Genomic DNA, 13,282 nt, shown 5'->3' on the forward strand with positions numbered 1-13,282 from the left:
CCAGTCTTCAGTCTCTCATGTTCTTGCTCAGACGTGGACAGGCTCTGAGTTTCTGTCAGGATGGTGTTGGACTTCAGGCTTCGGGTCAAGTCTCGAGCTCAGAGCTCTCAGCAAGAATGTTATTTCCTATCCAATACAAAGATGATATGAACAAGTCAACTCATGAATGATTTTTTAGCGCTAGAACAGAATTGAATTCTGCTTGGTTCACTGATTCTGTTATTCTCCTGTTTACTACAGTGAAGCCGCTTTAAAACAATCTGTATAGTATCAAGCGCTATATAAATGAAGGTGACTTGACTATATAACAAGAACATTACAATGAACACAAATTTGAAAATCTCACTACAAATAATCCAGAATTTAAGACAACAGATAATATCCTACTCTGCTGTTACACTTCCTCACACCTGAAACTGATCGAGAAAATCTCCTGAACTTCTCCAATCTACTGTAGACCATCACTAATCCACTGATGTTGTAACATCTGCTCTAACGTCGGGCGTTTAGCTGGATCCCGGGCTAGACACTGGCTAATCAGATCCCTGCATTCTGTGCACATTTTAATAAGGAGAGAGCTGGTTAGTCATGACCATGTGACCTGGCATTTTTGAAAACAGCATCTAAAACATGATTAATGTACTGTAAAATGTTCCTTATCATTAGTTTAAAAGTGAAGTATGTCGTTTCTGCGACACTAGTGGCAGCGAGTGGAATAAAAGACCAAATAAAGCATATTTTCAAAAAACCTTGCAAAGGCCCCTTCTTCCCTTCATCGCGTCTTCCCCGACTCAAACATCACAAGCGCAGCTCTTACTGGTTCATGTGAAGGCATGTTTCAGGTCCAACATATTAGTAATATTTGTAGCTGTGTTGCGTTTGTCTTTATGAAAATGTGCCTTTCTGCATCACAATGCTCTGTTCACTTTGACGTGTTCATGACCCGTTTAATCTTTGAAGGCATAAATGCAGTGAATTTTGGCTTTCACTTCTGTAACTAAAGCTGCATTTCTTTTCCCATAGCTCTCGCCCCAAACTCTCGCTATATATAAAACATCTTACATACTTCACCTTTAACTGTTTCTGTACAAAGCCTTTGCTTTATGTGTGTGTTTATCAGTGTTATCAATATTACTCACTTTTGGATAAGTTGGGTTTCAGAAATATAACTTTGGCTCGTTTGATTTCCGTTCTCTTGCAAAAAGGAGAACATCCATTCACCATCTTGTACAGCAACACTCCTAGAGACCAGACGTTTGCTGGGACGGCGTGGAATCGAGGTTCTGTCAAGACTTCAGGTGGGCAGTAATCCGCAACTCCTGTAAGAAAGACATTTGCACATTGTTGAGCTTTTGTTTTTAAAGCATCAAATAATTAGTAAGTCACTACATTCAGGTTTCCACACTCCAAGAATGCTCACCAATGTATATTTTGCTCTCGTAGCCATCGCTACTAAACAGCTGACCGCAGCCAAAGTCTATCAGCTTGAGCTGTACCGGGGATTTCTTCAACAGGAAGTTCTGCGCATGAATGTCATGATGGAAAACACCACGATGGATGCAGTGTTGCACTGCCAGCACAGCCTGTCTCATGATGACCCGTGCTGTTGATTCAAACACTTGATGATTACGATTGATGAAGTCCAGCAAGCTCTCGCAGGGTTCGGGATACTCCATAACCAGAGTGAAATCTCTAGGATCTTCAAACCACTCGTACAGTCGTATGACGAAGGGGCTTATGGGTTCTCGCCTCATCATCAGAAGAAGCGCCACTTCTGTAACGAGAGGTTTGGGATTCCCAGGCTAGAGAGAAGTAGCAGACCGAAGGTTAGCTGGGTAAAAATCTGAAGAAAACATCATTTTGAAATGTACTTTTCTTTGATCTTTTTAGATCCGTTCAAAAGAGCCTTTTCAGCTCAAAGTTATTTGGTGCCTCTAGGCTTATTTGTTGATCACATTTACACCTGATGCTTCCTACGGGTGTATTAACTACAGTAATCTACACTTAAACAACTCAATACACATTCAGCTTTTGGCCAACTTACAATATTAAGATAACGATCGTTGTGAATCTTGCGCATCCGCTTGATGGCAACCTGCAAAAAAAAAAACACCCCAGTTTCAATAACAGTAACAGTATTCAAGCGCCTGACCTTGCACTAAGGATTAAACCATCTGTACATTGTTTTAAATGTGTTTTGCAAGAGCAAAATGTTTGTACAATTAAGTAAGATTGACCTTTTTGCCGTCAAATCTGCGTGTTCCCAGGTACACCTTGCCAAATCCTCCGGATCCAATCATCTTTCCCACGTTGTAGAGAGACTCAAAGGACTCTGAAAAACAAACAGAAAAATATGAGACAATTATTAGCTTGCTAGATCCAGTGCTGGTCGAGAAAATAATATTATAATGGGGGAAATAATATTAATATTCTCTAAAAACAAGCCTCATACAAGATAATACTGTTCAAAATAATGTTGGAGAAATAATGATTGACCATTATTTGTCTTGACGCCGGAGTGATCTGGAGCGGGTGATGATGGTTCAGGATCTGCTGGAGGAACAAAAGCCTCCACAACATCCACAGCACTGCAGGAACAGCAGCAGAAGACACACTTCAACGCCTTCCAGAGCCGGACGAGACAACCAGGTACTTTCCTCTTCCTACGTTCTGGAGCTTTTTCTGAAATGAAGAAAAAACAATTGAAAACAACTATTAGACACATCTCTGACGTCAGATTAAGCAATGATATAATGACATAACTTACATTTTACTGTTAAATTCTTATCTGTAATGTTACAAATCTAAAGTAATGGGAATTTTTCACGCTATCCCCCTGACTTCTGCTTAATGCCTGCATAAATGTCCCAATATCATATTGCACAATATTAATAGTCATTTTATGTAACATAATTGTAATGTAATTCAAGAGCAATAAGTGGGGAAATATAATAATTTTCTGGATCGTATGCTGTCTGAGAAGCGGCTTTCTGTGCGTGTGTTTCTGGTGTGTGTCAGACAGCGCAAGTGCCATCGAGTTCATGCCTTATTGAGAGCGTTTTGCTAACATTCCCATTAAATTAAGGAAACATTATTTCTAAATGTTCCCTGAACGTTCAAAACGTCCAGTTTTTTCAACGTTTCAAAAATGTTCTATCTCGGCTAAAGGAACATTCTATGTTATAATTTTGCATTATGGGAACGTTACTTTTGAATGTTCTCGGAATGTTCTGAAAATGTTAGATGATTGTCCAATTAAAATATATATATATATATATATATAAAAAAGGTTTCACTTTATTTTGATTGTCCCTTTAACACATTCTGTTGACTATAAGTAACATTGCACCTATGTCTACTAAATCTCATTAGAGTATTAGTAGAGTATTAGTATTTAGTATTCTAATTTAGTATTTAGTATTAGTATTCTAGAGTTAGAATAAGTTGACATGTAGTTGTAAAGTTACTTGTAGTCAGTAGAGTGTCTGTTGGAGGAGCATCACAATAAAGAGTTTGCAGATATTAAGCAGAGAGTCTACTAATGCTCTAATGAGAGTTAGTTGACATGTAGTTGTAAAGTTACTTATAGTCGACAGAATGTTCAAAAGGGACCATCAAAATAAAGTGTTACCAAAAAAATTAAATACAATAAAAATCAGAAAGAAAATTTCAGTGAAATTTTGCTGAGCAACAGTAAATGTGACCGGACATTAACATGTTAAAAACTTGACTCAGTTATGCATGAAATAGCAAAATCTCTCTCTGTAGACTTTACACTGCCCAGCCTTATTTCAGGCTCACCTGTTGAGCTCTTGTTCACTGGAGAAGCCTCCACGGCACCCTGAGCAGTTCGGCCATCTGAAGTCTCTGTTGTCTCTACAGGAACTTGACCCGGCAGCGGAAACCCTTCAAGGCTGTCGGACCTGCAGAAACTCTGTTGGTTTGGGCTCTCCGATCCATCGCCACTCCACCTCCACTCGACGCTGTACGTGCCTCGGCTGCTCAGACTCAACGGCTCTCTACACCTCCTCTCCACATGGACCTCAGAGAGGAACGAACCTGAGGAGGACGTGATGCCCGGAGAAGAAGCTGTGGAAGCAGTTCTCCAGGATCCTGAGGATGGAACATTTCAGACATCAGAAACCGTTTTTGTTTTATATATTTTTTATAATATTAATAATCAATGTCAGTGGTCACATCAAATTGTTACTTTGTTTTCACTTTATTTTAGTCCCTTTAAGATATTCGGTTGTCTATAAGTAACATTGCACTTACATGTCTACTAACTCTCATTAGAGTATTAGTAAAGTATTAGTAGACTGGTAGAGTTAGAATAAGTTGACATGTAATTGTAAAGTTACTTATAGTCAGTAGAGTGTCTGTTGGAGGAGCATCACAATAAAGAGTTTGCAGATATTAAGCAGAGAGTCTAACGTTACTAATGCTCTAATGAGAGTTAGTTGACATGTAGTTGCAAAGTTCCTTATAGTCGACTGAACGTTCAAAAGGGACCATCAAAGTGTTACCGTTACTTTAGTTGGTTCAACTTTCTATTTTCAATGACAAATCAGCCATTGAAAATAGAAATAGAAACTAAGCCATTACTTCTTTATTAAAAGCCTATTCTGACCTCTGCGAGAGTGTTCAGATGAAGTGGACGGACGTCCATCATCAGGGTTCAGCTTCGCCCTCGTCCAAACCTCCTGACCAGCCGTCTCAGAGAAAGCAGCTCTCCTGGATCTCGAGCGGTCTGATGATGGAATATTTCACACATCACATAATTAATAATAATCAATAATCAATGTCTGTGGTCAATTACAACTTTTTTACTTCAGTTACTCAAATTCAAAAGTTTATTTCACATGCAAGGAATCAAATAAATGTGATCAAATGGGTTCTTCACATTAAAGTAGTCAGTCATTGTAACTTACAACATCATACCATAAACCATAAATGAAAAATTCAAGCACTCACCTCGTCTTTGACCCATCATTTGAGCCATCGTCATCCTCCTGCAAACTTCAATAAAAACAATACAAAATACAACACAATACAACAATAAAATACAAATCTCCTCAGAAATACTGCCCTAAAAATAAATAATAAAGCAAAAAATGAAATTAAATTATTCTCGGAAATGATATGCTTTCAAAAATATAACTCTATAAAAAGGATATATCGTCTGATGTCCTTCTAGAATAAAAGTCTTCTTTCAGAAATCCAGAAAACAGCTTCAAAGTCTCAAGATTTGCTCAGAAAATTCTCTGCAAAAAGTCTGTCAATTCGCCTCGTCTCTCATTCAACAGACTGCGATCGTTTCAAGTGTAAATATATACATGCAGATTGCAGAAATTCATAACGCGCGTTGCTATAGAAACTAAAATTCAAATCACATGTATACAGCATGCACGCGCACATCGAATCTTATTTATTAAATAGTTACACATATTTAATGTTTACGTTTTCTTTAATATGAGATTCTTTGTTTCAGACCAGTTTTATTATTAATATCCGTGGAAAATGCGCATAAAAGGCACAAGGGAGAATAAATCGAACATCATCAATTAAATTTGCCCATTTCCGCATAACCATCAAGGCCAATCAGCTTTCAGTATCACTAATGCGTCATCAAACCGGTGATGAAATCCAAATTATTGTTGAATTCTCTGTTAAAATTGATCCATTAATACTATCACTTTCTCTTCTATTCTATATCTATTTATAAAAAATAAAATAAAAAAGTACATGTAGCCTACTGCGTTAGATTAAACCGGCAAGGGTCATAGCACTTGCATATTGTCCTATTGTTAGTTTAACTGCTTCTATTGTTCTCATTTGTAAGTCGCTCTGGATAAAAGCGTCTGCTAAATGAATAAATGAAAGAGACAATGTTTGAAGAGACAATCATGTGTTTTGGGACTGTGTGAATTGCAAAGTGTTTTGGGTTGACTTTTCAAACTTAGTTAAAAGGTCTTCAAACTCCTGTATAAGCCACACACACACACACACACACACACACACACAGGTTTTTGGTGACTCCCTGATGTTAGACCCTTCTCAGTTTAAAGTTGTAATTAATTCACTACTTTTTTGCCAAATTTTATATTCATAAATGTACATTTGCAGAGAAAATCCTTCTTTTTTATGTTTAAGAAAGAGTTTGAGGACATCTTAAAACTGTAAGACTGTCATGGTGTAAAACATTTAAGCTGATTTAATATTCTTTGTGGTTTAGTCTTGTAACCATCGTTATTGTCTATAATTGTTTGTTACTGTTTTGTCTTGTTTTTGTATTTGTTATTGTTGCATAATAATTAATCTATATTAATAATACAAAAATAAATCCAAATTAATAAAGGATCCCAAAACAAGACCAAACGAAAAAGCCCATTTACGATTTTTTAAACGTTTATTAAAAATATACATGCAACATTTCAAGAGATACAAATGTTTCACATATAATGCTTTAAAGAATTCCACTGCATCATAAAACATTAATAACATTTTTAACATCAGGCATTGTTTATGATGAACATTGAGGATAACATTCATATCAAAGATATTAAATAAAAAAAACTTTTATTTAGCAAGGACGCATTACATTGATCAAAAGATTCTATTTCAAATAAATGCTGTTCTTCTGATATTTCTATTCATCAAAGAATCCTGACAAAAATGTAAGATGTAAATGTAAAAATGAAGCATGCATGCAAAAAATGGTTTTCAACATTGATATAAATAAGAACCATAATTGAGCACCAATAATGATTGATAATAGAGCACAAAATCAGCATGTTGTATGATTTCTGAAGGATCATGTGACACTGAAGACTGGAGTAATGATGCTGAAAATTCAGCTTTGATAACAGAAATAAATGACATTTTAAATAATATTAAAACAGAAAACAGCTATTTTTAAGTGTAAGAATATTTCACAGTAAAAAAGCCAACTTACTGACAGTTCTCCAAATAAACATAAAACAGTAAAATGAACTGAGATATTTTTATTGGAAGTGTTCATGCATCATACTAAGTTGATTCAACAAATTCATTACTTAAATGATGAAAACGTACCATATCTTGTTGTTCAAACTAAATCGTTTTAGTTTTCATTGAAGTTCGCGTTTTTTGTTAGCGCGTGCGCAGTTTGAACCCTGAACGCATGCGCAGTTTGAGACTTCACTTCAGCTCCTCGGCGGTCACGTGTCTGTCTGCTGCTGGTCAGAAGGTCTTCCTTCAATTCAGCGTTTCTGTAGAATCACTGGTATGTATTAATCATTTTTTATAATCGACTGTATGTTATTTGTCATATATGATGTATATTGTGCTCTTCCCAAACTGATGGCATGATCTAATTCACCAGTGTTGCCGATTTCGCACACTTTTGGGTGCTTTTGCCAATGCTGTTGTTAACTAGCGGTGTCCTGCCTTTTCAATCCAGCGTTTCTAAAGAGTCACTGGTATGTATTAACGACACACTGACGGGAATATTGTTCTTTGTGTTGTTCACTGTATCGCTTGTTTATACAAGGGGTTTGTTCCCGCCGGCGCTCTCTGGAAGACTACATTATCCATCACTGCCTAGAACTACAGCAAACTACGGCAACTCAAATAGCTCAAAATACACAACACGTTTAGTTTTTTTGTTTTTCTCGTGGTGACTCTCCCTGCATTCCAAATGGCATAATGTTATGTTTTAAAAATAATATATTTTTTTATTGTGAATAATTTTTATTTTAAATTCATTCATTAATGATTAAAGTAATAATTGATGTGCTATATTAGACATTTTTACGAATTTTACATTTTTAAAAAACGCTGTTAATTAAAATAACTAGGTTAGCTGAAAGAAATATTGTTTAAAAAAAGGTTCAAGGACTTGACTTGGACTTGGCCTTTAGGGACTTGTGAACATGTCTGGTATTTATCATTTTTATAATCAACCGTATGTTTTGTCATATCAAATGAGATGTTTGCTCATTATGTATTTACAGTAGTTGAGGAGTTCAGAGAGAGATGGCCTGCCACCTGCACTTTTTCTAAAGGATGAGGTAAACCATTTAATAGCAACTGTCAATATTAATAATTAGTCTAATTATTATTTCTAAATATTTAGAACATTTTAGTAATACTAATAGTAGTAAAACTTTGTGGTGATTCCAATTGACTTTTTTTTTTTTTTACAGATCTCCATGGAGTTTTGGTGTATCTATAACGGCGACTACCTGTGGAAGTTCAACATATCCCTTGAAAAGTACACAATACCTCTCCTAAAACTCTACAGGAAGAATGAATGCGTTTAGAGAAGAAATTAGGACTCTTTTGAACAAGCTGGATGAACAGGTACTCTTTTAAGATGTTTGTCCTTTGATATATTCAAAACACTGCAGTAGTGCTGCACGATTAATCGTATCGATTTATATTGATTTTTTTATATTTGTAAAGGACATTATTAACTGGTATTTTTTTTTGTAATCAAACAGTTTTCGGAACGTTAATGTTACAGAAGGAACGCATGGACAGAAACGTTAAAAATATGTCTAAAATGTTAAAATATTTTTCGGTCTTAAGCCCTGGTTCAAATGTTTACCTCATTGCCTTGCCTTAAATAAGACATTTCTCCTAAACCATAGGTTCTCAAAGTGCGGCCGCGATAACATCTGATAACATCTGTAAAACTGTTAAAACTGTACATTGCTTTGAAAGAATGAATCTCCGTTTAGTGGTGTTTAGCGGCATCTATAAGCATAAGCGGTAATTACAGGTGTGTAATTTTTTTACAGGTGTGCAGCCACACGGCAAAATCAACACATCATACACGAAACGATTTGACTCCCGAGCATTCCCAGGTCAGACGGGAAATCTCGCAAAATCTCTCGAGATCAAACGTGACTTCAGAGTAAACAATCATGTCGGACGAAGAGAATGCAGTGGCGATAGTTTGTAGTTTGTTTTTAACCGAAAAAAAAACGTTATCAGTTGGTCCTCCATCTCCGACGTCCACCGGACTTTCTGGTGTGCCATGCCGCCGGCTGTTTTGATTTTGTTTCCCGGTGCTTCCTCGCCGCCTCGTCACCTTGCTTTCTGATTGGCTACACGCCACAGTCTACAGGCTGCGTGCTCGTTTGTCCCCGGGGGACACCACACACGAGGAGAAATCGGGCCAAAAAAATCCAACATGTTGCATTATCCCCGATTTGAGATCGGAATGGTCCCGACGTCCTTCCGAGCAGACGAGAGCAGTCTTAACACACCACACACGGCAGGAATATCTGATCAGATTATTTTACGATAATCAGAGCATCCTTAAGATTGTCGGAAGGGGTGAATCGGGGCTAAAATCGGCCTAATTATCCTGCCGTGTGAACCAGGCTGTAGATTGAAACAAAAGGTGTGCATGTAAACAATCAATGGCGACTGGCCGACTGCAGAAAGCAAAATCCGAATCCCGGACATTTTGGACGATCTCGACGGCCGGACATGTCCGGGAAAAAGAGGATGGTAACCCCTACTACTCAGCTTTCTCCACAGAACAGGAGCCTGCTAGCTTTGCTTCCAAAAAAAGATGGCTGACACTGTGTGTACATTCTGAGAGTGAGATCCCACCCTCTATGGGCGGGTTGAAAACATGCGGGACAGCTCCTACTACTGGCTGTAGTCTTTAACCTCTGGCCAAAAAATCCTCAGATGACGCAAAATGACGATTTTTGCGTCATCGGACGATTTTTTCCAGACAAAAAAATACATAAATCTCTCATCTCAGGGGGATATGAGGGTGGAAAGCACGGTAATTTGAAAATACTACAGGTTTTCTACTAATACAAAGCTTAATGCTAAATCCTGAAGTATCCCTTTAATATTTTTTTGAGTAATTACATGGTAGGTAAAGACACTTAATAAGAAAAAAAAAAAAGATAACACTTTATTTTGATAATCTACTTTAAACATTCTACTAACTACAAGTCACTATGTTAACTAGCTGTCATTAGAGTATTAGTTGACGGTCTGTGTAATATCTGCTAACTCTTTATTTTGATGCTCCCCAACAGACATTCTAAGGACTATAAGTTACTTTGCAATTACGTCAACTTATTTTACTAACCCTAACCTAACAGTTTACTAACAATCTACTACAATCTACTAATGCTCCAATTAGGGTTAGTTGACATGTAGTTGCAAATAAATTAGTTATTGACGATCTAGTTGCAAATGAATGAGTGTCGTTGACATGTAGTTGCAAAGTTACTTATAGTTTGTGCAATGTCTAAAGTGGACTATTTAGAAAATAGTCAAAACAAAGCAAAAATACAGATGTGATGTCAGAAGATAAGCATTCATAAAGCTTAACAGATAAGAAAAAGAAATGCTTTGACAGATCCAATATGCACAATTACTGTATGGCAATACAGTGAGAAAAATAAGTATTTGAACACCCTGCTATTTTGCAAGTTCTCCCACTTGGAAATCATGGAGGGGTCTGAAATTGTCATCGTAGGTGCATGTCCACTGTGAGAGACATAATCGAAAAAAAAAAAATCCAGAAATCACAATATATGATTTTTTAACTATTTATTTGTATGATACAGCTGCAAATAAGTATTTGAACACCTGAGAAAATCAATGTTAATATTTGGTACAGTAGCCTTTGTTTGCAATTACAGAGGTCAAACGTTTCCTGTAGTTTTTCACCAGGTTTGCACACACTGCAGGAGGGATTTTGGCCCACTCCTCCACACAGATCTTCTCTAGATCAGTCAGGTTTCTGGGCTGTCGCTGAGAAACACGGAGTTTGAGCTCCCTCCAAAGATTCTCTATTGGGTTTAGGTCTGGAGACTGGCTAGGCCACGCCAGAACCTTGATATGCTTCTTACAGAGCCACTCCTTGGTTATCCTGGCTGTGTGTTTCGGGTCATTGTCATGTTGGAAGACCCAGCCTCGACCCATCTTCAATGCTCTATCTGAGGGAAGGAGGTTGTTCCCCAAAATCTCGCAATACATGGCCCCGGTCATCCTCTCCTTAATACAGTGCATTCGCCCTGTCCCATGTGCAGAAAAACACCCCCAAAGCATGATGCTACCACCCCCATGCTTCACAGTAGGGATGGTGTTCTTGGGATGGTACTCATCATTCTTCTTCCTCCAAACACGTTTAGTGGAATTATGACCAAAAAGTTCTATTTTGGTCTCATCTGACCACATGACTTTCTCCCATGACTCCTCTGGATCATCCAAATGGTCATTGGCAAAGTTAAGACGGGCCTTGACATGTGCTGGTTTAAGCAGGGGAACCTTCCGTGCCATGCATGATTTCAAACCATGACGTCTTAGTGTATTACCAACAGTAACCTTGGAAACGGTGGTCCCAGCTCTTTTCAGGTCATTGACCAGCTCCTCCCGTGTAGTTCTGGGCTGATTTCTCACCTTTCTTAGGATCATTGAGACCCCACGAGGTGAGATCTTGCATGGAGCCCCAGTCCAAGGGAGATTGACAGTCATGTTTAGCTTCTTCCATTTTCTAATGATTGCTCCAACAGTGGACCTTTTTTCACCAAGCTGCTTGGCAATTTCCCCGTAGCCCTTTCCAGCCTTGTGGAGGTGTACAATTTTGTCTCTAGTGTCTTTGGACAGCTCTTTGGTCTTGGCCATGTTAGTAGTTGGATTCTTACTGATTGTATGGGGTGGACAGGTGTCTTTATGCAGCTAACGACCTCAAACAGGTGCATCTAATTTAGGATAATAAATGGAGTGGAGGTGGACATTTTAAAGGCAGACTAACAGGTCTTTGAGGGTCAGAATTCTAGCTGATAGACAGGTGTTCAAATACTTATTTGCTAGCCTGACGTCGTCATACTCAGATTCTAGTCAGAATGTGAGTCTGATACTGCTCCATAGAGATTTGATTATGGGGCGTGTTTCAACCGAACCAGGAAAAAAAAAACCTCTGCACTCAATTGGATAGACCTACAACCAATCAGAGCAACGGAGTAAATGACGCATGTTCTTAATTCATATTTTCAACCAACAAAATGTCGCGGCTTCTACAAGCATTTAATAAAAATAAATAAAAATAAATAAAAATAAAAAAAATGTCGCGGCTCTCTGTTCCTCTTTTAAAATGAATGCGCTGCCGATATCTTCTATAACAGACGCGATGGCGGAATCTACACATGATGTTTCATAAACAAAGTTCGGGAGGAGCACGTACAAATAATCAATCCAATATCAACTTGTCATCAAACAATACCATGTCTAACGTTACCCTATATCAGCATGAGGAAGCATATTCACTCTGTCAACTTACCTAACACTCCTTGACAGTTTTTCAGCATCCCTCCACCACCCCGAATCCTCACTCTTGTCTTGTTCTCTCACAACCAGGAATACGGGGGAGTATGGCTACCGAGCCCACAGCCCTCTCCTCGGACAGCACGTCATATACGCATTTATTCTATCGACTTATTTGTGTGAACTCTTATATACGCATTTATTCTATCTGACTTATTTGTAAATGTGAGCTCGTGAAATCTCAATTCTCCAGCAGCAGTCGTCTTTGTTGTAAACTAATTCAAATCAAGCGCTCTTTGGTGACGTGGATGATTACGTTACCGTTGCTCATTTGTCCATCATCGTATAAAGCCCGCCCTGACAATTTGATTGGTCCGAACAATTTTTGTTCGGGCATAATAGCTCCTCAACGGAGCGAGTCCAGACCGAACTTCCCGACCAAAAAATGTTGTGGGCGGGGTTCGGGCTGGCACCCAGGCTACTTATTTGCAGCTGTATCATACAAATAAATAGCAGGGGAACCTTCCGTGCCATGCATGATTTCAAACCATGACGTCTTAGTGTATTACCAACAGTAACCTTGGAAACGGTGGTCCCAGCTCTTTTCAGGTCATTGACCAGCTCCTCCCGTGTAGTTCTGGGCTGATTTCTCACCTTTCTTAGGATCATTGAGACCCCACGAGGTGAGATCTTGCATGGAGGCCCAGTCCAAGGGAGATTGACAGTCATGTTTAGCTTCTTCCATTTTCTAATGATTGCTCCAACAGTGGACCTTTTTTCACCAAACTGCTTGGCAATTTCCCCGTAGCCCTTTCCAGCCTTGTGGAGGTGTACAATTTTGTCTCTAGTGTCTTTGGACAGCTCTTTGGTCTTGGCCATGTTAGTAGTTGGATTCTTACTGATTGTATGGGGTGGACAGGTGTCTTTATGCAGCTAACGACCTCAAACAGGTGCATCTAATTTAGGATAATAAATGGAGTGGAGGTGGACATTTTAA

This window comes from Rutilus rutilus, assembly GCF_951802725.1.
Source record: "Rutilus rutilus genome assembly, chromosome: 21".
NCBI lineage: Eukaryota > Metazoa > Chordata > Actinopteri > Cypriniformes > Leuciscidae > Rutilus > Rutilus rutilus.